Raw genomic sequence first — 24,211 nt, forward strand, 5'->3', positions numbered from 1 at the left:
GCGAAAGGACTTGTCTTGCTTGGACCATTTGGGGTGGGAAGACCCACCCTAACCCTGGGCCATACTCTCTGGTGGCAGCCTATGTGAAAGGCCGTGGAAGAAGGAAGGCTCTGACGTTTGCCTGCTTGCTCTTGCAGTCACTGACAGTGCCTCCAACCTGCTGCCGAGGCATCCCTTCACTGACATTAGAACCCGGTTCTTCGGGATTCCGATGTATACTGAGGACCAGCTGAGACACTCAGCCTGGTGGAGTGAATGACTACGGCATTCTTGGCCTGTCAGGAGGCAGCCGGTGTTGGACTAGCCAGATCACAGATCACAGTGGCTTGTGAGCCACTCTAATAAACACCCTTTGTTCACGTTCATTCTCTCAGCTCTGTTCCTCTAGAGGACCCTGAGTAATACAGCCACCATGCCTAGCTACTCATGACTTCATATTAGGAGAGTACCAAGATTTCAAGGTCAAGCCCGATGCCCAAGAGTGGTCCTCTCCTCTGAGTCCATGCACCTTCACTATCCAAGTTGGAGAGTTCTCTCTGTTCCCCTGGCCTTTAGATTGAACCCCTGGAAGGGAATGGCAAGCTCTGACATTTGGAATCCCTTCCCATCCACCTATCCCAGCCAGAGGGAAAACCTGAGGCCTGGCCCTCAACCTACCTGTCAAGGGTAAGCCATTGTATGTCCCCATCATGATGTTAGGAGCTGGCAGAAGGGGAGGGGACAAAGCAGGGCACACTTAGCTGTCATCCCAATTACTCAGAATGCTGAGGCAGGAGGATCACTTCAGACCATGAATTCAAGGCCTGCCTGGACAATGCAGTGAGACCAGTCTCAACAAGGTAAAAACAAGGGGCCAAAAACATCTGAACTTTTCCCAAGGCTAGACCCCCACATGGCTAGCTCCATCTGCATTCACAACCAGCCTCCCTCTCCTGCCCACTTCCCACACAGATGGCTGGGCTTGGAGAGGAGAAGGAGCGTGCCATATTCACCTGGGCACAGTGGGTAGAAGACAAGTGGGTAGGACTCTGTCAAGCTGACTCTACCTGGGTGATAAGTTGAGCTCTGTGCTGGATTGTTCTATGTCAACTTAACCCAAGCTAAAGTCATCTGAGAGGAGGGAGCCTCCATTAAGAAAATGTCTTGGCTGCTGGGCGGTGGTGGCCTATGCCTTTAATCTTAGCACTCGAGAGGCAGAGGCAGGCAGATCTCTGTGTGTTCAAGGCCAGCCTGGGCTACAGTGCAAGATCCAGGACAGGCACCAAAGCTACACAGAGAAACCCTGTCTCAAAAGAAAGAAAGAAAAAAAGAAAGGAAGGAAGGAAGAAAGGAAGGAAGGGCGGGAGGAAGGAAGGAAGGAAGGAAGGAAGGAAGGAAGGAAGGAAGGAAGGAAAGGAAGGAAAGGAAGAAAGAAAGAAAATGTCTTGGGCCGGGTAGTGGTGGCGCACGCCTTTAATCCCAGCACTTGGGAGGCAGAGGCAGTCGGATCTCTGTGAGTTCGTGGCCAGCCTGGGCTACAGAGTGAGTTCCAGGAAAGACGCAAAGCTACACAGAGAAACCTTGTCTCGAAAAACAAAAACAAAAACAAAACAACAACAAAAAAAAAAAACTATGAAGAACAAGCCAGTAAGCAGCACCCCTTCATGGCCTCTGCATCAGCTTCTGCCTCCAGGTTCCTGCCCTGTTTGAATTCCTGTCCTGACTTCTTTTGATGATAACAGTGATATGGAAGTGTAAATCAAATAAACCCTTCCCTCCCCAAGTTGCTTTGGTAATGATGTTTCATATCAGCAATAGAAACCCTAACTAAGACGGGTACACACACATTCCCATACTCTGGTCTCTGTGCAGACACCCTGTAGATGAAAATTAGCCATCCTTGGATCTATGGGAGCCCTTGGTAGCCATGCTCAGGCTTCCCAGAAAGAAAGCATGCTGTCTTTTTGAAAGTTAAAAATGTCCTTGTTGTGTGCATGAGGTGGACACAGACAGAGTCCAGAAGCAGGCTGCCCAGGGTAGCATTCCATCCTCTCCCCAAGGGCAGAGCAGAGGGCTGGGACTCTGCTGCCTGGTAAGGGAAGTTTAGACTTCTGATTTGGGGGGGTGTCACAAGCAGACATCTGAAGTATAAAAAGTAGACTTGCTACTCTTTTATAAACGGAAAGCATCCATGAGTTAGAGGGGAGAGTGGGAGGTGGATGTTGAAGACCAGGCGGCCCCAGTACTGAGTTCTAATGTGGAGACAGGCCAACAGGGGTCTGGAACTCCTGGCCGACTTATGGGCCAAGGAGTCCTACGTTCATCTACATTTCTCCCTCTCCACGTGCCTTCCCTGTTACATTCCAGCTTTCGATACTCCCATCACCCAGCCCTGTCTTGGAGAGACAGCATCGGAAGGCTGAGAGAGAAACCAGGACTGGCAGACCTGGTGTGGGAAAGGTGTCCTTGAGCCGCTCAACGAGGCCCCCTGTGGGTAGGCTGGGGAGACTGAGGACTGCTCTAGACCGTGGTCACCAGACCCTTAGAGGCTAGTTGCCACTCACCCAGCCTCCTCCTCCAGAGGCCTTCCAGATGTATTATAAACCCCGAAGCACCTGGTTCCACCACCCTCATCATTCCAATTGTGAGAAAAGTACCTTTCTCTGTTGCTCTTCGACTCCCTCTACTTCCCAGAAAGAAGGCTCACAGAGAGTATGGCCAACACATCTCACCTCCCGATTGACGCCCCACCCCACCCCCACCTATGTGTGCATCCCCACATGCTCCACTCTGGGAGGGCCCAGCTGTGCTGGATGAGTGGCTGGTCCGGGCCTCCATTTCTTAGTATATACTGATATCATGAATGTAAAGATGATGTACACCAGCGTGCAGCAGCCTCGTGGGGTTGGCAGAGCTTTGCAATGAGTCCCTGCTCGGTTCCTCCACGTGCTGACTTAGGACGGCTTATTCCCTTTTCCAGAAGTGGACGCTGAGACTCAGGACCACAGCATGTGCCTAGACCACAGGGCTGTACTGCTATACTATAACAGTTCATCAGAACCTGACTCCTAACCTCTCTCTCTCCTTCTTCTCTTCCCTCCCCTCCACACAAAACACACACACACACACACACACACACACACACACACACACACACACGGAGTCCTTCTTCCTTGGTGACCTCAGAGTGGCCTCTGAAGGACAAGCATGAAGGGAGGTGGAAGTCACCTTGAAGCTGCCTTGCCTACAAGGGCTATTTGTTAAAATTTTCCCTGCTTCCCTTAGAATGTCAATGTACAGTTAGTGAGCATGCCCTATATGCCAGCAGTTTGCACAACACTGGGAATTCCACAGAAATCAGAGAAAATTTCTACCTCAAGCAGCACTCAAGCAGCTCAGGCAGACAGATCACAAGTTCCAGCACAGCCTGAACTACAGAGGGAGAACCCCCATCTCCAAAATTAATAAACAAATGACGTGATCCATGCGGGAAAGGGTTTTTCTGATTTACTGAAGAAGTTGGATGTTTAATGACGACAGATAGTGATACAATCTCCCCCATTCCAGAAAGTGCTAGAAATGCAGAGTGAAGAAAGAACCCAGGCGAGGAACCCAGGAGACACCTTCAGTGATCGATGTGAACGTCATTAACAGTGGGTATCTAATTATAGTCACACTGTGGGCTGCAGCGAGAAGAGTCAGAGTCCCTTCTGTGATGCTCTGGCCAAAACAAACAGTCCAGACACCACAATAATGATGCATCAGAAAATCCCAACGAGAGACATTCTACATTAACATTTTTAACTCAAAGAGTCCAAAAAGACTGAGAAATGTTCCAATTCTTTCAAATTCTGAGTGTCACGTAGTAGTTACATGCAATGTTCCAATTTAATCAGGAGATGATAGCATACATTACCAACCACAAATGGTTTAGAGGGGAAGGTTTTTTTGTATTAGAGCTTGGAACTTGTCTATAACCTAAATAAGACTATTTTTTAAAAAAGTTAATCAAAGGTGAATTTTTTGTTTTGTTTTTTGAGACAGGGTTTCTTTGTGTACCCTTGGTTTTCCTGGACCAGGTTGGCCTTGAACTCAGAGATCCGCCTGCCTCTGCCTCCCTAAGTCCTGGGGTTAAAGGCGTGCACCACCACCACCTGCCCAGCCAAAGGTGAATTTTTTATGGGAAAAGAGAGAGAGAGAGAGAGAGAGAGAGAGAGAGAGAGAGAGAGAGAGAGAGAGAGGCTCAGTGGGTAAAATTGTCTGAGCATGAGGATTCAAGTTCAATCCTTAGGACCCAAATACAAAGCCAGGCCAGCAACGGGAAGTGGAGACAGGCGCATCAAGTCACCAGTGTCATGTGAGATTCGGGTTCAGTAAGAGACACTATCTTAAAACATAAAGAGGAGAGCCAGGCAAGGTGGTACACGCCTTTAGTCCCAGCACTCTAGAGGCAGAGGCAAGTGTGTCTCTGTGGGTTGGAGGCCAGCCTGGTCTACAAAACAAGTTCCAGGACAGCCAGGGCTGTTACACAGAGAAACCCTGTCTCAAAAAACCTAAATAAATAAATAAATAGGAAAGTGATAGAAGAAGACACCTATAGTGATTTTTGGCCCCCACATGAGCATATGCATAAAAATAAATAAGTAAAAATTTAAAATGCTAAAACCAGAAAAGATGAGCAGGGTATGGTGGTACATATCTTTAATCTCATCACTCAGGAGGCAGAGGCAGGTGGATCTCTACAAGTTCAAGACCAGCCTGGTCTACATAGTGAGTTCCAGACAGCCAGGGCTACATAGTGAGATCCTGTCTCAAAACAAAAGTACCATAAAAAGTGAAAAGCCTTGGGAAAGTATTTCTTCATGAAAAGACTATAAAGTACTGCTCAAAATGACAAGGCTAAGGAAATGAAAATGTTTGAGAGCACTATGACAGTCGAGCTATGATGGAACATTGATGATGACTACAGAAGTGGTATGCCGAAGGAGTATCACCGAAATTTTTAGGTAGGTACAGCCTGTGCTTCTACATGCCCAGGGCAAATGGATTGTAACTTTATGGCCACCCTGGGCAACCACATCTCAAAATAATTAGGTGGGGGTCGGAGAGATGGCTCAGCAGTTAGGAGCACCTGTTTTTGCAGAGGAGCCCTTGTTAGATTCCCAGCACCCACAAGGTGGCTCATAAGTGTCTATAACTCCAGTGCCAGGAGATCCAGTGTGCTTGAGCACCAAGCATGCACACACTGCAAATACATACACACAGGCAAAATACACATGAGATAAATCTAATGTTTAAATTTTTATAAAGCATACTTGGGCCTATATAGAGCAATAAAATTTAGAAAATATAAATCAGTCCCCACTAAAGCAATGCTCAACTCCACCAGACTATTAATAGCAAGGTGGTTGTTTAGGTGTTAGTTAAGCACCTGGAATTTGGAACATTTGGGGTCATAAAAACTCTTAACATGGGTTTTCATTTTCCAAAACTCCTTAAAATGAGTTTAGATCTTGAGGGAGAGTCATTTTCTTTAGGGGTATAGCCACTGGAAAGTTGCCCACAGCCTGGTGAGTAGTTCCTACCCAAGCTCATACAGGCAACCCTAATTAAACTTAGTGAGTCAGAAAAGAGGGAGAAGGTGAGATGGTCTGTGAGTAAAGCCAAGCAGGAGGACCTGAGTTCAAGCCCTGGGAACTCCTGCAAGTTGTCCCCTGGCCTCCACACACCCACCTGAGCACACACGTGTGCATGCATGTACCCAAAATGCACAAATGTAAAACTGTTAAAAAAGACAGAGAGGAGAGGGACTAGTTGGGGACAAAAAGAGGTCAGCAGATAAGAGAGGGTAATAAACCGGGCGATGGTGGCGCACGCCTTTAATCCCAGCACTCGGGAGGCAGAGGCAGATGGATCTCGGTGAGTTCGAGGCCAGCCTGGGCTACAGAGTGAGTTCCAGGACAGGCTCCAAAGCTACAAAGAGAAACCCTGTCTCGAAAAGAAAAAAGAGAGAGAGAGGGGGTAATAAAGGATGAATGTGGCCATAATATTTGTATTCCTGTACAAAACTGTCAAAAGTAAAAAAAAAGGCCGGGCAGTGGTGGCGCATGCCTTTAATCCCAGCACTCGGGAGGCAGAGCCAGGCGGATCTCTGTGAGTTCGAGGCCAGCCTGGTCTACAGAGCGAGATCCAGGAAAGGCGCAAAGCTACACAGAGAAACCCTGTCTCAAAAAAAACCAAAAAAAAAAAGAAAAAGTAAAAAAAAAAATGTTAAAAATTAGTTTGGATGCCATGAAAGAGTATATGACACAGATATAGATTATAAACATTATATGATGCTGAGACGGCGTCTTTAACAGGATGCGAGATTATTCTCCGAGGTCACGGAGATGGCTCAGTGGATTAAATGTACTGGCCCCACAAGTCTGACGACCTCCTTGGACACTGGAACCCACGCAGAGAGCTGACTGTGGCAGCAGCAAGTGGGCTGGGGACTGTACTGCCTGTCAGCTTGCAGGCCAGCTGGCCTGGAAGACACCGGGCAGCAGCAGAAACAAAAGAGAAAAACCCTGCTTCAAGACCTTCTCCAACGCCTGAAGGTTGTCCTCTGACCTCTGTGTGTAAATAAAAATTTTACAAACATGTTTTTCTTCAATAAAAGTTTCAAGTCAGCCGGGCGGTGGTGGCGCACGCCTTTAATCCCAGCACTCGGGAGGCAGAGCCAGGAGGATCTCTGTGAGTTCGAGGCCAGACTGGGCTACCAAGTGAGTTCCAGGAAAGGCGCAAAGCTACACAGAGAAACCCTGTCTCGAAAAACCAAAAAAAAAAAAAAAAAAGTTTCAAGTCATAATAGGAAACAAGGTGTCATATTAACATTATACTAGTCACCTCTGTGGTTGTTATAAAAAGTATCTTGCAAAAGCTACTTAAGGAAAAAGACTTGAAATGTGTACTTGTGTGTGTACCATGAGCCTGAGGCGTTAGTTAATCGCCAGGAGCTGCAGTTCCAGACTGTTGGGAGTTGTCAGATACCGGTGCTAAGAACCAAACCTGGGTCCTCTAGAAGATAAGAAAGTGCTCTTAGCGGCTGAGCAATCGCTCCAGCCCCAGGAAAGCATAGCATGAGGAGCAGGAGGTAGCTGCTCACGTTGCTTCCACAGTCAGGAGGCAGAGCTGGGCTAGTGCTGAACGCCACTTCTGTCTTTCAGCCTGGGACTCCAAACCGGGTAATGAAGGAGATGGTGCCACTCACATTTAGGGTGGGATTTTCTGCTCAGTCAAACCTTTCTAGAAAACCAGAAGTGTGTTTCCATAGTGATCCTAAATCTCATCCCATCAAGTTGACAAATGCAACCTAACCATCTAAATGTCCAAAAAGTAAAAATTTCTCCAGAATGTTTCCTTTGTCTACATTTCTATATATCTTGATTTGTTTCAGAAGGTAGGTGTTGACTCATCTTAGTAGATACTAAAACGGAAGGTCTAAAAACATCCGGATATGCACTCACCAGTGGCGTCTGTACTTTTTCTTCTTACACTTATTTTGCAACTCCAGATGCCTCTGCTTTGTTTTCCGACTGTCGTTACTGTAGTCTGCTGTCTGTCTTCCGGGAGACATAGCAATAGGCATGCTAACCCCACAGAAGACTGCCCACCAAGAAGACCCCAACCATCCTGCTAGATTCCAGACACCAGGAAGCAGTCTCTTACAGTAACATGATTGTGCACTTTTAATCCCAGCACTCAGGAGGCAGAGACAGGCAGATCTCTGTGAGTTCAAGGCTAGCCTGATCTACATGGGGAGTTCCAGAACAGCCTGGTCTGCACAGTGAGACCCTATATATAAAAAAAAAAAAAATGGAGCACTTCCTGAAGACACCTGAGCACCGCCTGGAGCCCTTCCGCCCAAGGCAGGCCGGTACCACTGCAAATAACAAGTATGTGATGGAGAGATGGGAAAGACAGAAAAGTGGAACAGTGAGTGCACTATAGAACTATAGAGAGAGGCAGAACTGGAGATGAGATGGAGGTGACAGGTGAGACAGAGGGCTGAGGTCGACATGCTGTCATTGCCCAGTAGGGACTGCAGGATGATGTACAACAGCCTGGAGCTTATGCAGATGCAGACTCAGCCTTTGAACCTGCTGCCTGGCCACGGGATCCTCTGGCTCTGGGCAACGATGGAGGCCTAAGATAAGGAAAGGTTCGCTGTCTGGATTGACCTCCTCCAAGGACCACCGTGGTCCGAGATGACACCAGAGACCATGTCAGTGTCTGTGGTCCATGCTGCTGCCCCAGGCTGTGATTAAAACTGAGATCCAGAGCCCATGTGGATGTAAGCAGTCTGTGCTGCTGCCTGATGCCTTGGTGATGTCCTTGGGCTATTCTGCCTCGGGGAGAGAGGCCACCCTGATGGGAGTGGCCTATGTAGCCACCTGAGGCCATATTGAGACCCATGGCCCATGCAGCATCCTGATATAGACAAGGGCCGTGCCGATGTCTGCAGCCTGGGTTACCACCGAAGCACATGCAGATGTCTGTGGTCTGGGCTGCCTCCTGAACCCATATTAATGTCCCAGGGCCTCAGAGAGCTGGCCCCGCCCCTCTCCAGCCACCGCATGGCTTCTAGCAGAGATGAGATGCAGGTGGAAAGAGACTCATCCTTTTGGGGGCTGGCCACTAGGAATTTGACCATGCTCCATTGAGTATATTGACTTATGACGGGCGTTGGTGGCACACGCCTTTAATCCCAGCACTTGGGAGGCAGAGCCAGGCGGGTCTCTGAGTTCAAGCCCAGCCTGATCTACAGAGCGAAATTCAGGACAGGCACCAAAACTACACAGAGAAACCCTGCCTCAAAAAAACAAAAAAAGGGGAGGGGGGAGGGGGGCTTGTTTTTGCTTTTTCTTTTTTTTTTTTCTTTTTCTTTTGGTGGGGTGGAGGTCATAGGGGAGGGGTGGCGGACATGGGAAGACTGGGAGCCAAGCACGATCCAGGTGCATGATGTAAGATTCCCAAATAACCAATAAAGATAAGTAAATAATTGTGTAAAGAATACAGCCTGAGTGGCACAGTCACCATCAATGTGCTCCAGCACTGGTCTCATGTAAAGTGACAATTCTCCCACGGAGAGTCCACAGTGCCGGACTTGTGCTGGCTTCCTCGGAACCCTGCCCCTCTCCTTCCATGATCCTGCTCTTCACTGGTTCTTTTCTCGTGATTTCTGTCCACCACTACTACGTGGCATCAGGGGAAGAAAACCTTAGAAGCAGGGTGTTACCACTGTGAGCCAGGTTGTCCTTGCCCAGACCTTCACCCAAGTCCATGGGCTCCATCTGTCTATCAGTGGGCTTTTGAAAATGGAGGCCCGCAGCTAGCCATCTCAGGCTCATGATCCCTTTCTGCTCACTCATTTCTTTCGTCACTACTCCTTTTTCATATGAAATTGAGGCATTCAAAGATTAACATGAGGGGCTAAATAAATAGTGGTTACTTCCTGCTCTCAGAGGACCAGCATTCAGTTCCTCTGGACACCACCACGATGGATGTTCCCCTGCTCTAGCGCATCCTCCTGATGGTGGTCTGAAACATCAGCCAACACATAGCATTCCTCCTTTCCAATTATTTTCTCAGGGATTTTTCACAGTGACAAAACACAGAAAATTGGTGCCTGAAAGAGGTGTTGTCACGTACCCCTGTGACCCCAGCAGTTGGGAAGGTGAGGCAGGAGGCCATCCTGAGCTCCATAGGGAGCTGCGGGCCATGCTGGGATAGAGACTCAGTTTCAAAAACAAAAAAGGAATGAAGGAAGAGAGGAAGGGAAGGAGGGAGGGAGGAAATTGGTATTAAGGAATTTGGGTCATTGCTGTGACTAAACTTGACCTTGTACTTCAGAAGGCTTTGGAATTTTTTATTTGTGGGGACCCCAGAATCCCATCAGGGGTAGTGATTCCTAGCTCCAGAGAATACTGGTCGGCTGGGAGGCCCAGGAGCAGCAGCCTCCCTGGACCAGGTGGGGTTGTGGTAACAATCTCGCTAGGGCCTCCAGAAATGTTTCAGGAAGCAGCACTTTCTGGTATAAGCGCTTCAAAGCCTTTCGGGGGCTCTCCTGGCTTTGGTCCACTGGTGATGTCTCCTCTCTTCCACTCGCACTGGTGTCAGAGTGCTGATTCCAGAAGGATTCCCACAACATTTGGAACTTGTTTGTAAGAGGAATTTGGAAAAATGTGGAGAAAGAGCCTTAAGAAAACCTAGAACGCAGAGGCTGGGGAGATGGTTTCACACTTGATGGGATCTGTAACGGCCAGACTTGTCAACTTGACTATATCTGCGATTAACTAAAACCCAAGCAGCTGGACACAACTGCAAGGGATTTTGCTTGACTGGATTATTTGAGATGGGAAGACCCACTGCTAATCTGGGCCACACCTTCCGGTGGCAGGCTCTATAAAAAGACATGGAGGAAGCAAGCTTTTGCTTTTTGCCTACTTACTCTCACTGGTAAGTTTATCATCGATCCTGCTGCTGAGGCATTCCGACACTGATGTCGGAACCTACTTCTTCAGGATTCCGCCATAAATCTATGGGAAATATCAAATATGAGTCTTTTCTATCAAATAATATAAAACTTGTGTTTGGGACAAGGAATTCAAATCTTTCATTTCCCCCACCTTGTAAGACTTTTATGAAATGTTTCAATCCTCCCCTCCCAGGAAAACCTTTGTTTACACAAAGGCCCAGTACTCTGTACTCTAGGAATTTGATGACCTGGAGCAGGGACCATTTCCCCCTTCTTCCTTCATTTACTGTGTGCCAATTCTTTTCAGACTAGCTAACGGAAGAAGATTGTGAGGTCCGACCCTAGGCAATGGAAAAAAAGACACAGCCACCACCTGAGTTAGAATAAAAACCAGCTGAACTTCCTGTCTGGGGTATTTGCTTTTCTGAGCATGCTCTCTTGATCAGGGGTAAAGTTTGCCTTGTTCAGACACTTCAGCTGGAATGGTGGTCTCTTTCTTTGCAACCCTGAACTTATTTCTAACAGACCAAAGACCAGCTGAGACATCCATCCTCCTGAACTGAACAACTACTGAACTCTTGGCCTCTCCATTGGTAGACGGGCACTGGGAACCAGCTGGACCACAGCCTGTGAGCCACTCTAACAAATTCCCTTTTAATATAGATTCATCCTGTCAGTTCTGTTCCTCTAGAGAACCCTGACTAATACAGACTATGGTCCAGGAGTGGTTCTAGAGAGACGCAATCATAAGAATGAATATTTTAAAGTATCTGGAACAGGCTTTCCAATTTGCTGACACCTACATTGCTGACCAAAGCCTCTCCTAGAAGCACAAGGAGCATTAAAACGCCATGGTGTGAACTTTTTAATCAATTTCTCAGATAAATGCATTTGATTATCCTGATTCACCTAGTGTGAGGAGCAAGGAATTTAGTGAAATAATGACGCTGGCTGATTGATTTTAGCATCACTAGATAAGTTGACAAAGAAAAAGAATGAGCTCCATGATAAAACTGAACAGCTCCAGATTCACGTACACAGTATAAAGGTTTCTAAGCGTGCCCTGGAAGGGATCTCGGGCAGCCACAGAGCTCAAGTTGCAGAAGTCCTGATTTTAAGATTAGCTGGATTACAATGACAATTCAAGTCCTAGCGGTGGAAGGTGTTGGCAGTTAAATAAGGGTACTGATTAGTAAATAATGGGGTCCTGGAACTCGGGATGGAAATGTGTGTGCGCACCCTAGCGAGGCTGAGGATTTTGAACACTCAAATTCTGAAGAAGTCTCTTCACCCTTAGCAGAAGATACACCCCCATCCCGACCTTCTGGAATATTGCCTTCTCTGCCTTTGCCAAGGGGAATTAACCCTTCATTGTCTGCTGAACCAGAGGTAACCTTCCCTAAAGAAGAGGCCAGGCAAGGGAATACTGGTGTTGCCCAAGGCCCACCAATAGTTTCCTCTAGACCTATAACCAGACTCACGGTAAAGCAGGCTCCTAGAGGGGAGGGAGAAAGTGTGGTCCGTGAGGAGGTGTGCCACATGACTAGAGAGCTTAATGAGTTTGCTAATTCATTCAAGCAAACATCTGGGGAATTTGTATGGGAACAGATTTTTAAGAGAGTAGGGTAACGGTAGGAGGAACATAAGCCTGGGTCAGGCTGGGTTTGCTACAGACCCACAGAGGGGAAATTCTAGGTTTGACATGGAAGCTCACACAGTTTATTGGAAAAAAAAAATGTGTCAAAGGTTTGTTTGAATGGATGGCTGAAGCATTTGTCAAAAGGTGGCCTACTGAGAGGGAGTTGGAGATGCCTGGTATCCCCTAGCTTAGCATTGATGATGGGATTTTAAGACTCAGGGAGATCGCAGTGTTAGAGTGGATACGCTGTGTAAAACCCAGTACTCCACAATGGGAAGGCCCCGAAGACATGCCCTTCACCAAAATCCCATAAAATACAAAATGGTGACAGGGCAAAATGGTGACCCAACCACACCAAAAAAAAAAAAAAAAAAAAAAAAAAAAAAAAAAAAAAAAAGCCGGGCGGTGGTGGCGCACACCTTTAATCCCAGCACTCGGGAGGCAGAGGCAGGCGGATCTCTGTGAGTTCGAGGCCAGCCTGTTCTACAGAGCGAGATCCAGGAAAGGCGCAAAGCTACACAGAGAAACCCTGTCTCAAAAAACCAAAAAAAAAAAAAAAAAAAAAAAATGGTGACCCAGCACATGTGAAGGGCTTTATTGTTGTTTTTTTTTTCCTTGTGCCAGGCCTTAGGTTTGGAGATGGGGTCGCCTAAGACCATCGAAAAACACAGGTATTTACATTATGATTCATAACAGTAGCAAAATTACAGTTATGAAGTAGCAATGAAAATAATTTTTTAAATTTATTTATTTTTATTTTATGTGCATTGGTGTTTTGCCTGTATGTGTGTCTGTGTGAGGGTGCCAGATTTCCTGGAACTAGAGTTACAGAGAGTGGTGAGCTTCTATGTGGGTGCTGGGAATTGAATTGAACCTGGATCCTTTGGAAGAGCAGCCAGTGCTCTTAACCTCGGAGCCATATCTCCAGCCCCATCAACAAAATGGGTTATAGAGAATGACAGTACCGCAAACCTAACCGAGTAGTGACTCTGATTTGCAGCTACTGTGCTGGATATGTAGTGTCGCCACTTGAGCAGATTAACACATCGCCTGGTATGTGGTGATATTTCGTTTGTGCTCTCACAAATAAAGCTTGTCAGAGTGCAGAGCTAGTCACTAGAGGCCAGGCAGTGGTGGCACACACCTTTAATCCCAGCACTTGGGAGGAGGAAACAGGAAGTGATATGGCTGGGCAGAGAGAGGAAGTGATAAGGCAGGGTGGAGACAGGAGCTTGGCCCTTTCAGTCTGAGGATTCCTAGAAGTAAGAAGTCTCTCTAGTGGCTGGCTGCTCTGCTTCTCTGATCTTTCAGCTTTCACCCTGGTATCCGACTCTGGGTTTTTATTATTATGACCAATTAGAATTCACCCTACATCTGGTATCCAACTTTTGGAGCACAAATCCACAAAAAAGCCACTTGCCTATGGCTTTGCAGCCACCAGCATAGGCCAGAGCGGCATGTGGCCGGAGTCACTACCCGACCAGCTAGGTTTTCCTTTCTTTGGGGATTTTTCTGTTGCTGCCTCTCTGCAGCAAACTCCATAGGCGGTTGGACTCCAAACGACACACACGCGTTAGCCACTTTTGCACGTTCCCCGTGCAGACAGCTGGCTCTTTGGCTTCTTTCCTCCCAGTGGGTTGTGGGTTTTCCCTGGACCCCCTCCTTGGGCTGCAGCCACACTACATAACTGCCTTGAAAACCCGCTCAGGCTTCTACTGTTGTACGCAAAGGCAGGCAGCCTCACATCTTTATCAGCAGCAGCAGCAGATTTGATGAGACAATTGGGAATTTTTTTTTTTTTTTTGGTTTTTCGAGACAGGGTTTCTCTGTGTAGCTTTGGAGCCTCTCCTGGAACTCACTTGGTAGCCCAGGCTGGCCTCGAACTCACAGAGATCCGCCTGGCTCTGCCTCCCGAGTGCTGGGATTAAAGGCATGCGCCACCACCGCCCGGCGGGAATTTTTAAAGGGAGGAATTATTAAAAAAAAAAAAATGGGAAACACTATTACAATGGAGGGAGTTAGGTCTCTGTATGATAATACATTGGATGATTTGAATGTGGAACAATTAAATGAAGGGATAATCAGTTTAACCCGGATTGACATAATGTTAGTTATCATTTTGATAATCCTTATTGTCGGTTTGATAATTCTTGGTTTATCTCTAAAAACGTTGGCTGATATGAGTGCCAAGATACAAGTTTTAAAAAGACTTATTAAAACAGATCATAGAGGTATTCAGACCCAGACAGAGGAATCTAAAAGAGAACCAATCTCAGCATTGCATCATAAGGTTAGAGAGGAACAGCCTAAGGTTTTCAAACAGCCAACTTCCATTTATCCAGTAACCAATATCCAGGAATTGCCAAATGATAGATATCCCCTGCCCTGGCCAGCGGGGTATCAACGGGGGCGACCCACCTGCGGGAGAGAATGAAAGGGACTGGGAGACACGAAAGAAGACAGCAAGACAGTGTTCTGATCAAGCTGCAAATTTTATTCTCCTCAGCAAGGCTTATATAGCATGGGAGGGGGAGGGGGCAGGAAGGAGGGAAGGGGTGCATGATGTGCCGTACGTGCAGGTGAAGGGAGACATGAAAGTCGTGAGGCTACAGGATGTTGTGCTAGGTGGTAAGGTCACTGGTCAGGGCCCATTGTTCTGTTGCTATGCTACCTGACCTGTTCTTTATCTTTGGGGGCATCTGGTTTAGGGCAGGGGCTTGTTCTCTGGCCTAGCTAGTACTTTTCCATGGTCCATGTTTGGTCCCTGACAATCCCCAAGGTTGTGTAAGAGCTGAATGGACTCCTATGCAAATGTTAGATTTAAGGATATTGAAGGAAGTGATAGTCTCATGAGGCATGCATTCACCTTTTATGAAGCAGATGTTAAACTTGTGGTCAACTTGTAAAAGAATTATCACTCAAGACTGGAGAGACTTGGTTACAGCAGTCTTGGAGCCTGGTCCTCAATTACAGTGGAGGACCTGGTGGAAAGATGAGGCTAAGACCATTGAACAACCAAGTGGGGCTAGAGGTATGGAAATCTCCCAAGACCAACTTCTCGGAGAGGGTGATTATGCTGATGTACAAAGACAGTCTACATATGATGACCACATCCTAGCTCTAGCCGTGCAGCAGCTTTGAATGCTTGAGACAGAACTGAAGAAGTAGGAAAGAAAATTGAGTCATTTACAGGGCCCAAAAGAAACCTTCACTGATTTCTTATAAAGATTGACTTCAGCAGTAAATAGAATGATACCAAATTCAGAAGCAGGCAAATAATAATTGAATCTCTGGCTTTTGAAAATGCTAGTGCACAATGTAAAAGGGTAATTAGGCTGTTAAAGGCAAGAGCAGCACCCTTGGAGGAATGAATCCAAGATACAATCAATATTTGAACAAGAGAAACCTCTTGATTAGAAGAGGTAATAGTTCATCAAACAGTGTGACCATGATGATGCTTGGATAGGAGAGGTTATTTCCAGAGGTTTGAAGAAAAATTGAAGTGTCAGGTGTTTCAATTGCAGTAAACAAGGTCACTTAAAAAGGGACTGTAAACAGGGCATTCCTAGAAACAATGTTTTTCCTAAGCATAATCCAAACAGAATGCCCCTCCCTTCTGGATTATGCAGTAAGTGTGGCAAAGGCCAGTATTTGAATGTAGATCAACAAGGGACAGACAAGGTAACCCTTTGCCATAGAGAAATGCCTTGAGTAGCCTCTGGCAGGCCCCCATGTCAAATTCAGTTCAGTGCTTTCCTGTCATCATGGAGGAAACTCCTTCCCAGAACAATTAAAGAACCTAATGCCTATTGTAAAAACAAAACAAAACAAAACAAAAACCCATACTGTTCTGTATGATAAAACAGTTTAGAAAAGAAAATGAAAATTTCAGGAGAAACCATGAATCAAAATTGATAAAGGTTAGATCTGAACAAGAGAAACCTCTTGATTAGAAGAGGTAATAGTTCATCAAACAGTGTGACCATTCAATCTAAACTAACTTATAAAACTAACAAATGCTTTTCATTTGATCAGATATAACTTGTTAAAAGGAATATAACTCCCCAAAGTTAGGGTTGGGGCAGGGTTTTGTTTTTGTCTTTTCAGAAGAATGAAGGCATCCAGCTAAGGAATCTGAAGATCACTGAACAAATGAGATATGTGAAGAAAAAGGACAAATCATCCAAAAAAAATGTCCCAAGAAAAACAGTAAATTGGTGTACTGATATATCATATTTCCAACAGGATAAAATTTCATGAATCTTCACAAATGTTTGTTTCTGCTGTTCTCTACAGACACTAATGCAAATGGTCTTTTTGTAGTTTCAGTTCAATTAAAAATTAAAGCTGGCTTTGGAGTTGGAATGTGACTCTCTCCTTCTCTAAACCCAAGCATGCTTGTTAAAGTGAAATCCAAAATCTCTGCCTCATGTCAGAAGATCCACCTGATATGGGACAGAAGAAAAACCAAATTTAGGGACTATTCTATTGCTACTAATCCCATGATCCTTTGGTTTTATTTTGACTCTTTAAAACTTTTTCATAAGGTATGAATATTATCTCAAAATTTATAAAATTAATATATATTTTTGTAAACTTTTTTCACAGTATTAATAGTCATATAGAGTATTAACTAATTCTAGACAAAGGCTTCATCTAGCTTCCTGTACATGATTTCAGGTTTGAGTCTCTACCAGGTAACTGGGAATTAAGATTTTGTACTCTGGATGTACATAACAAATACTGATTCTTTAACTTCTTTGAGATCTGCTGCATATGACATTTAAAATGTTTAAGTTTTCTGCAGTGAACCATGACCACACCTAACAGTGACCTTTGAAATGTCCAAAAGGAGGATGGGACCCCACAACGACGATTCCACATGAACTATGATAACACCACTAAGCTGAAAAACACCACCAAAAGATTGGCTTTGAAGTACAAACTGCTCAGGACCATTTCAAGGTGGCTAGCTGAGATGATCCAGCCTCACAGACTACTATAGCCAGGACTTGAGACAAGCCCTGCACTTTTCCATTACACAGAGACGGGACAACAAATGATAGAGCTACCTCTCCCAGGACTTGAAAATTAACCCAAGTTTTTCTTTTCAGGATCCCCTAAAGATGCTGTCACCCCCCAGACAACAGGAAGTAAATTTAAGAACATAACACCCACATTCCCAAGAGGTGGGGTGGGTGGTTTTTGGTCATTCAATGGGTTATGGATATTTGTCATTGTTTTCCGTGGTTGGTTACAAGTTGTTATTGGTAATGGTAAAAAACAGAAAAAAACCTTTAATCCCAGCACTCAGGAGGCAGAGTCAGGTGAATCTCTGTGAGTTTGAGGCCAACCTGGGCTACAGAGCGAGTTCCAGGAAAGGCTCCAAAGCCAAACAGAGAAAGCCTGTCTCAAAAAAAAAAAAATAGAAAACATTTGCTGAACGAAGGAGATTACATTCAGGGTTCTTGTTGTGAAGAAAAAAGAAAAAGAAAAAAGGGGATATAGGAATGATAGGATAAGGGTAGATTATTGAATCTACTTTTAAACCAAAAAAGCAACTAATAGTTTTAAATATTTTACATTAATATGGATCTTTGCATATTGATACAAAGTTGAGATTATTTTTGTTAGAACATGCTGTACATACATTTCTAATCTTGTTCAAGGTATTGCACCTATACAGTGCATTTAACAATGTAATGAAAATTGCTAGTCCTTGAAAGTTATTATTACAAACTATTTAGGATAAGAAAAACACAGGCTAGGCAGTGGTGGCACATGACTTTAATCCCAGCACTCGGGAGGCAGAGCCAGGCGGATCTCTGTGAGTTCGAGGCTAGCCTGGTTGGGCTACAGAGTGAGTTCCAGGACAGGCACCAAAACTACACTGAGAAACCATCTTGAAAAAAAAAAGAAAGAAAGACAGGTTAGTAGTTAGTCACCTATTACAACTAAACTTGTAGTAATGTTAGGTATGTTTTCAAGGTCCAACAGATATATTTTAGGTAGACAAGTGGTCTTCAAACATTTCAGAGATCTACAGAATATGGCATTTAAGATGTTTTAATAACATAGATTCTTTTTTATTATGACAATGAGACATGTCTACTCTCTCTTTTTTTTTTCCAGAGAAGATGATGGGCATCGAAGAAACTCCATATGGTGTTTACTTTCCTTGTAGAAAAAGTTAGCCAGTGGGCAAGAAAATACCCTTGCCTCAACTGCTGACAGTATGCTGTCCAAAATGGACAAGCAGGACCCAAAAGAAAGGACTGTTGAACTTTGCCAAGGCAAGGTGGGACAGTCCTTCAGAAAATCCTGCGAGATATGTCTGTCATACATTCTAGGCCTATAGGCTGAAGGTGGATGCCCCAACATTGCAGAGGAACCTTGGGTGACTGTCCAGGCAGCCAGCTGTTTCTGTCATTTCTCACATTTTTTGGAAGTCACTTGCTTGCACTTCTTGCTTACTCAAGTAATATTATTTCCTTCTTGGGTCTCTGATGGAGTTGAAGACTTTACAGTTATAATTTTTCTTGTTGCCAGATTCAGAAAAGCAATTCATTAAAGAAGTGTAAAGTGTATATAGTTGAGAGACATTAAAAGATAATTTTGGGCCAGGCAGTGGTGGCCCATGCTCTTAATCCCAGCATTCGGGAGGCAGAGGCAGACAGATCTCTGTGAGTTCGAGGCCAGCCGGGTCTACAGAGTGAGTTCCAGGACATGCTCTAAAGCTACACAGGGAAACCCTGTCTCGAAAAACAAAAAAACAAACAAACAAAAAAAGGTAATTTTGGTAATGCAAGTTAGAATAGAAAGTGAAAAGTGAATTAGGTACAATCTTCTGGATTCACCAAGACAGGATAGAGTGTTTTCCCTGAATTTGTCAATTGTTAATGGACTAGACATTGTTTAATTATTTATTGCCTGTATATATCATATATAGTTATTATACTTATTATATATAGTTTTTCTTATATTAGTTATTCTTTTTTAGACAAAAAAGGAGAAGTGTGATGTTTTGTTTGTGCTTTAACAAATAAAGCTTATCTGGAGATCAGAGTGCAGAGCTAGTCACTAGAGGCCAGGCAGTGGCGGCACACACCTTTAATCCCAGCACTTGGGAGGAGGAAACAGGAAGTGATATGGCTGGGTGGAGAGAGAAAGTGATAAGGCGGGGTGGAGACAGGAGCTTGGCCCTTTCAGTCTGAGGATTCCTAGAGGTAAGAAGTCTTTCTAGTGGCTGGCTGCTCTGCTTCTCTGATCTTTCAGCTTTCACCCTGATATCTGACTCCAGGTTTTTATTATTAAGACCAATTAAAGGGCTAGAAAGATGGCTCAGCAGTTTAGAGCACTGTCTTCTCTTCCAGAGGACCAGGATTCAATTCCCAGCACCTACATGGCAACTCATAACTGTCTGTAACTCCAGTTCCAGGGGATTCAACACCTTCATACCAATGCACATAAAATAAAGTTTAAAAAAAAAAAGACCAATTAGAATTTGCACTACAGTGGTACATGGCCCGGATTGTATGTAGCTATTGATATAGAAATGCTTTTTTCTAACCTGTCCATAAGGGCCACCAGAAACAGTTTCCCTTTAGTTGGCAAGGCCAGCAGTGTGCCTTTACAGTTTTACCTTAATGGTACATTAACTCTCCAGCCTTGTATCCTAATTAAGTTTGAAGGGATCTTGATTGTCTTTTCCACAAAATCTCACACAGGTCCACAATATTGACAACATTATGCTGATTGGACCAAGTCAGTGTGCGGTTGCAACCATTTTGGACTTGTTGGTATCAGAGGATGGGGAATAAATCCAACCAAAATTCAAGGACCTTCTACCTCAGTGACATTCTCAGGAGTCCAGTGGCGTGGGGCAGGCAGAGATATTCCTTCTAAGGTGAAGGATGAGTTATTGCACCTGGCCCCTCCCACTACCAAGAAAGAAGTACAAGGCTTAGTGGGTCTATGTGGATTCTGGAGACAGCACATTCCTCACTTGGGCATGTTACTTTGGACCACATGATCCAGCAGATCCAATGATACTTGAGGTGTTAGTGGCAGATCAGGATGCTGTTTTGAGGTGAATCACAGAGGAGACCTTTAGGATTTTGGTACAAGGCTCTACCATCATCTGAAGAAACTATTCTCCCTTTGAGAGACAACTCTTGGCCTGCTATTGGACCTTAGAGGAAACTGAATTTTGACAATGGGCCACCAAGTACCATGGGACCTGAGCTGCCCATCATTGAGCTGGATGTTATGTGACCTACTGAGTCACAAAGTAGGCCGTGTACAGCAGCAATCCATTATCAGCTGGAAATGGTGTATACGTGAACAAGACCTAACTAACACTGAGTCCTCTGGCCTCTACATGCAGACAGACACACACGAGAAAGCCTAGAAAACAGTAAGCAGAGATTAATAGGCAATTCTGGGGGCTGCTCAGAAAACCAAAATGGCTGCAGGGTGCCTGTGGCTTCTCACAGGAACAAGAGTTCTATTGGGAATTGAATTAGAGCCCATTCTTGTTACATTATAGCAGAAAACCTGGTTATATTTTCCCCAAGCCTTGTAGCTGGAGTTTTCTCCAGTCCTGCCTGGCCCACGGTCAGGACAAATCTCTCTCACCCGCCAGTCCTGCAGCTGCTCAGACCCAACCGAGTAAACACAGAGAGACTTGTATTGCTTACAAACTGTATGACCGTGGCAGGCTTCTTGCTATCTGGTTCTTACATCTCAAATTAACCCATTTCTATTAATCTATAAGTTGCCACGTGGCTCGTGGCTTACCAGTACCTTAACATCTCCTCATGGCGGCGGCTGGCAGTGTCTCTCTGCCTCAGCCTTCCACTTCCCAGAATTCTCCTCTCTGTTAGTCCCGCCTATACTTCCTGCCTGGCTACTGGCCAATCAGTGTTTTATTTATTAACCAATCAGAGCAACACATTTTACATACAGAACATCCCACAGCAAAGCCTGAAACTTTGTGCAAGGCTATTTAAAGGTGGCAGACATAATTAATACAGTGAAGACAAGAAGTTTCAATATACTCAAAAACTTTGAAATAACACTGTTGGTGAATAACAGCGCTGAATGGAGTCTTGAGCAAGCCCTAATAAGGTCCAAAGTATGTGTCCTGAACAAGGTCCTGTCTCTTTTCTTACTTGAATTAAACTCTCAAAACCAGATACACTTATGCTGTTGGATCCTCGCACAGACTACATGCCTGGTCAATACACAGTAAGTGACCTCAGGATGCTGAGGCAGGGAGGTGGCTATAAGCAAGGCCTGCTTGGCCTACACAGTGAGTCTGAGCCTAGCCTGGGCTACATAAGGATACCTTGTTACAAAACAAACAAGCAACTAAGCTAACAAACAGTTGGACATGTAAATTAGTAATCTACTAATTAGTAAATTAGTATGTGGTGAAAATGATACATTTGCACCAGGCTTGAGCTGGTCTGGAACACATAAGTAAATTGCATGAGCGGGGTGGTAGCACAAAGAACTTGCCTTTATTGTATTATGGCTTCTTTTCCAAATCACATTTTTTGGCCTCACATTGGGTGGGAGGGCTCTATATAATAAACTGACAGATACACCAATATGGCATGTTGGTACTACCCAAATGTATAACTCCACTCAGGTGCCCTGAAGGACAGTGGGAAAGGGGCATGCACTGTCATGCACTTTGTGTTTGGAGACTGACAATCCAGAGTAAAGATGGATACGCATGCTTGGAAAGTGGGGAATCAGCCAACTATTAGTCAGGGCCCTGGAAGAAATCAAAGAGGAAAGTTGGGGGAAAGAGAGTGAGAAAAAGAGATAAATGTGTGGCAGGGCCATGACTACAGGCATTTTCAGGACCCCCAAGAGTGAGTACCTCAAAGCGTATGGTCCAGGCACCTTACTTGCCCCACTCAGTGCCAGCCCTGACAGGGGAACTGATGGACCCTGCACACAGGATTCACATCTTTGGGCCTCAGCACCAAGGAGCATCTGTCCTGGAGGCCATGAACAATGTGGACATGATAACTGAGCCTGTGCGGGTTAGCCAACCTTTCACTTCAGACACCAGTCAACCCAACACCAGGACAATGAGCTGACAGTCACACCAGACTTTCTGGGAAAATGGAAGCTTTGCCTAGGCCCAGGATCCAGCTGTCTTTTCACCACCGCTGAGAGCTAATGCTGAGTATTGAACGTCCTCAATGCAGAGATTAGCATGAGCTCTCTGCCTGGCACTACGCTTTAGTGGGGCAGGGCAGGGGGTGGAATATCTGCCCATGTGGCATCAGGAGGGATTACAGCAGATTGCTTCCTTTTTGAGGGGACAGCAATTTTTATAACTCAAGCATCACCAACCACGTGCGTACAGAATGCCAGTGCTCCTCCATGTGGCCCTGCACGTGGCCGTCCCAGACCAAGGGAGCACTTTGTGGCAGAAGCACAATTTGCTATACAGCCCAGAGTTTTCTGGTCTTATACCATTACCCAGAATCACCCAGTGTATGAAATGATGGAATGACTTGCCAAAGACTCCGGCAAGCATCACTGGAGAACAGCCCTGCATGAGGCTGACACTCTCTCAGCAGAGAGGAAGTGTGCTTTATGCCGATGCTCCCAAGATGGTCCTATGACTCCTACAACCAGAATACACAGATCTGGAGACAGAGGGCAGGAACTCAAAACGGTTTCTCTCAGTATCAGTATGTGTGAACTTCCTCTCACCATAATGCTAGGGTTTTCCAGGCTACAAGGTTTTCCTAATTGACCATAGGAAAATATTTCTACCAGTTGGTGGAATAATAATTCCATTAAGCTGGCAGCCATGCCAGGTGGGGATCACACTGTGATCCCAGCACTCAGGAGCCTAAGCAGTAGGATGGCCACAAGTTTGAGGCCAGGCTTGACTACACTGTAAGTTCTAGGCCAGTCTGGACCACAGAACGAGATGCTGACTTACAAAACTACCCACTTCCCCAAAAAGGAGAGCTGAAAACTAAAAGTACCACCCACTCATCGGTATCCTCATGCAGTAAACAAACAGCCCAGAGGAGGAGTTTCCAACACCTGCTAAGAGAATCAAGTCAGGGGCCTGGAGAGATGGCTCAGTGGCTAAGAACATGGGCTGCTCTTCCAAAGGACCTGAGTTCAATTCCACATGGCAGCTCACAACTGTCTGTAACTCCAGTTCCAGGGCATCTGACACCTTCACACCAATGCACATAAAGTAAATTTAAAAAAAAAAAACTCTGCCTTTGGTCATAGCACTCAAAAGGCAGAAGCAGGGCTGGAGAGATGGCTCTATGGTTAGGAGCACTGGCTACTCTTCCAGAGGACTCAGGTTCAATTCCCAGCACCCACATGGCAGTTTACAACTGTTTATAACTCCAGTTCCAGAGGATCCAACACCCTCACAGATAAATGTGCACATAAAATAATAAAGTATATTTTTAAAAAAAAAAAGACAAAAAGACAGAGGCAGGCAGATCTCTGTGAGTTAGAGGCAACCTGGTCTACATAGCAAGGTCCAGGCCACATAGACTCTGTCTCAAAAAAAGTAAAAATAAATAAATAGGGGCTTGGGGATTTAGCTCAGTGGTAGAGCACTTACCTAGCAAGTGCAAGGCCCTGGGTTCGGAACTCAACTCCGAATAAATAAATAAATAAATAAATAAATAAATAAATAAATAAATAGATAGATAGATAGATAGATAAATAAATAAATAAATAAATAAATAAATAGACAGACAGACAGACAAGAAAGTCAGTCAAGGTGGCCATGATGAGTTGGGGTGGCTCCTAAACAGTGGGGCAGGAGGAGAATGTCCTACAGGCAGACACTCCCTGAGGGATCTTTGAATACCACATCAACTGATGAGTGTTAGCAGATAACTACATTAACAACAGGGCCAGGACAGCTTAGGATGTAGACATTTGAGAAATGAAGCTCTGGACTCTCCTAGCTGGAAAAAGCTCGGACCTAAGTGCTCCTGGAGATGGGTGTGAGGAGGAACACCGTGACTGTCGAAGCTTCTGGACCAGTCCTGATCAGAGACTGC

The sequence above is a fragment of the Peromyscus californicus genome, unplaced genomic scaffold (assembly GCF_007827085.1).
Source record: "Peromyscus californicus insignis strain IS unplaced genomic scaffold, ASM782708v3 Scaffold_9__1_contigs__length_137607984, whole genome shotgun sequence".
Taxonomy (NCBI): Eukaryota; Metazoa; Chordata; class Mammalia; order Rodentia; family Cricetidae; genus Peromyscus; species Peromyscus californicus.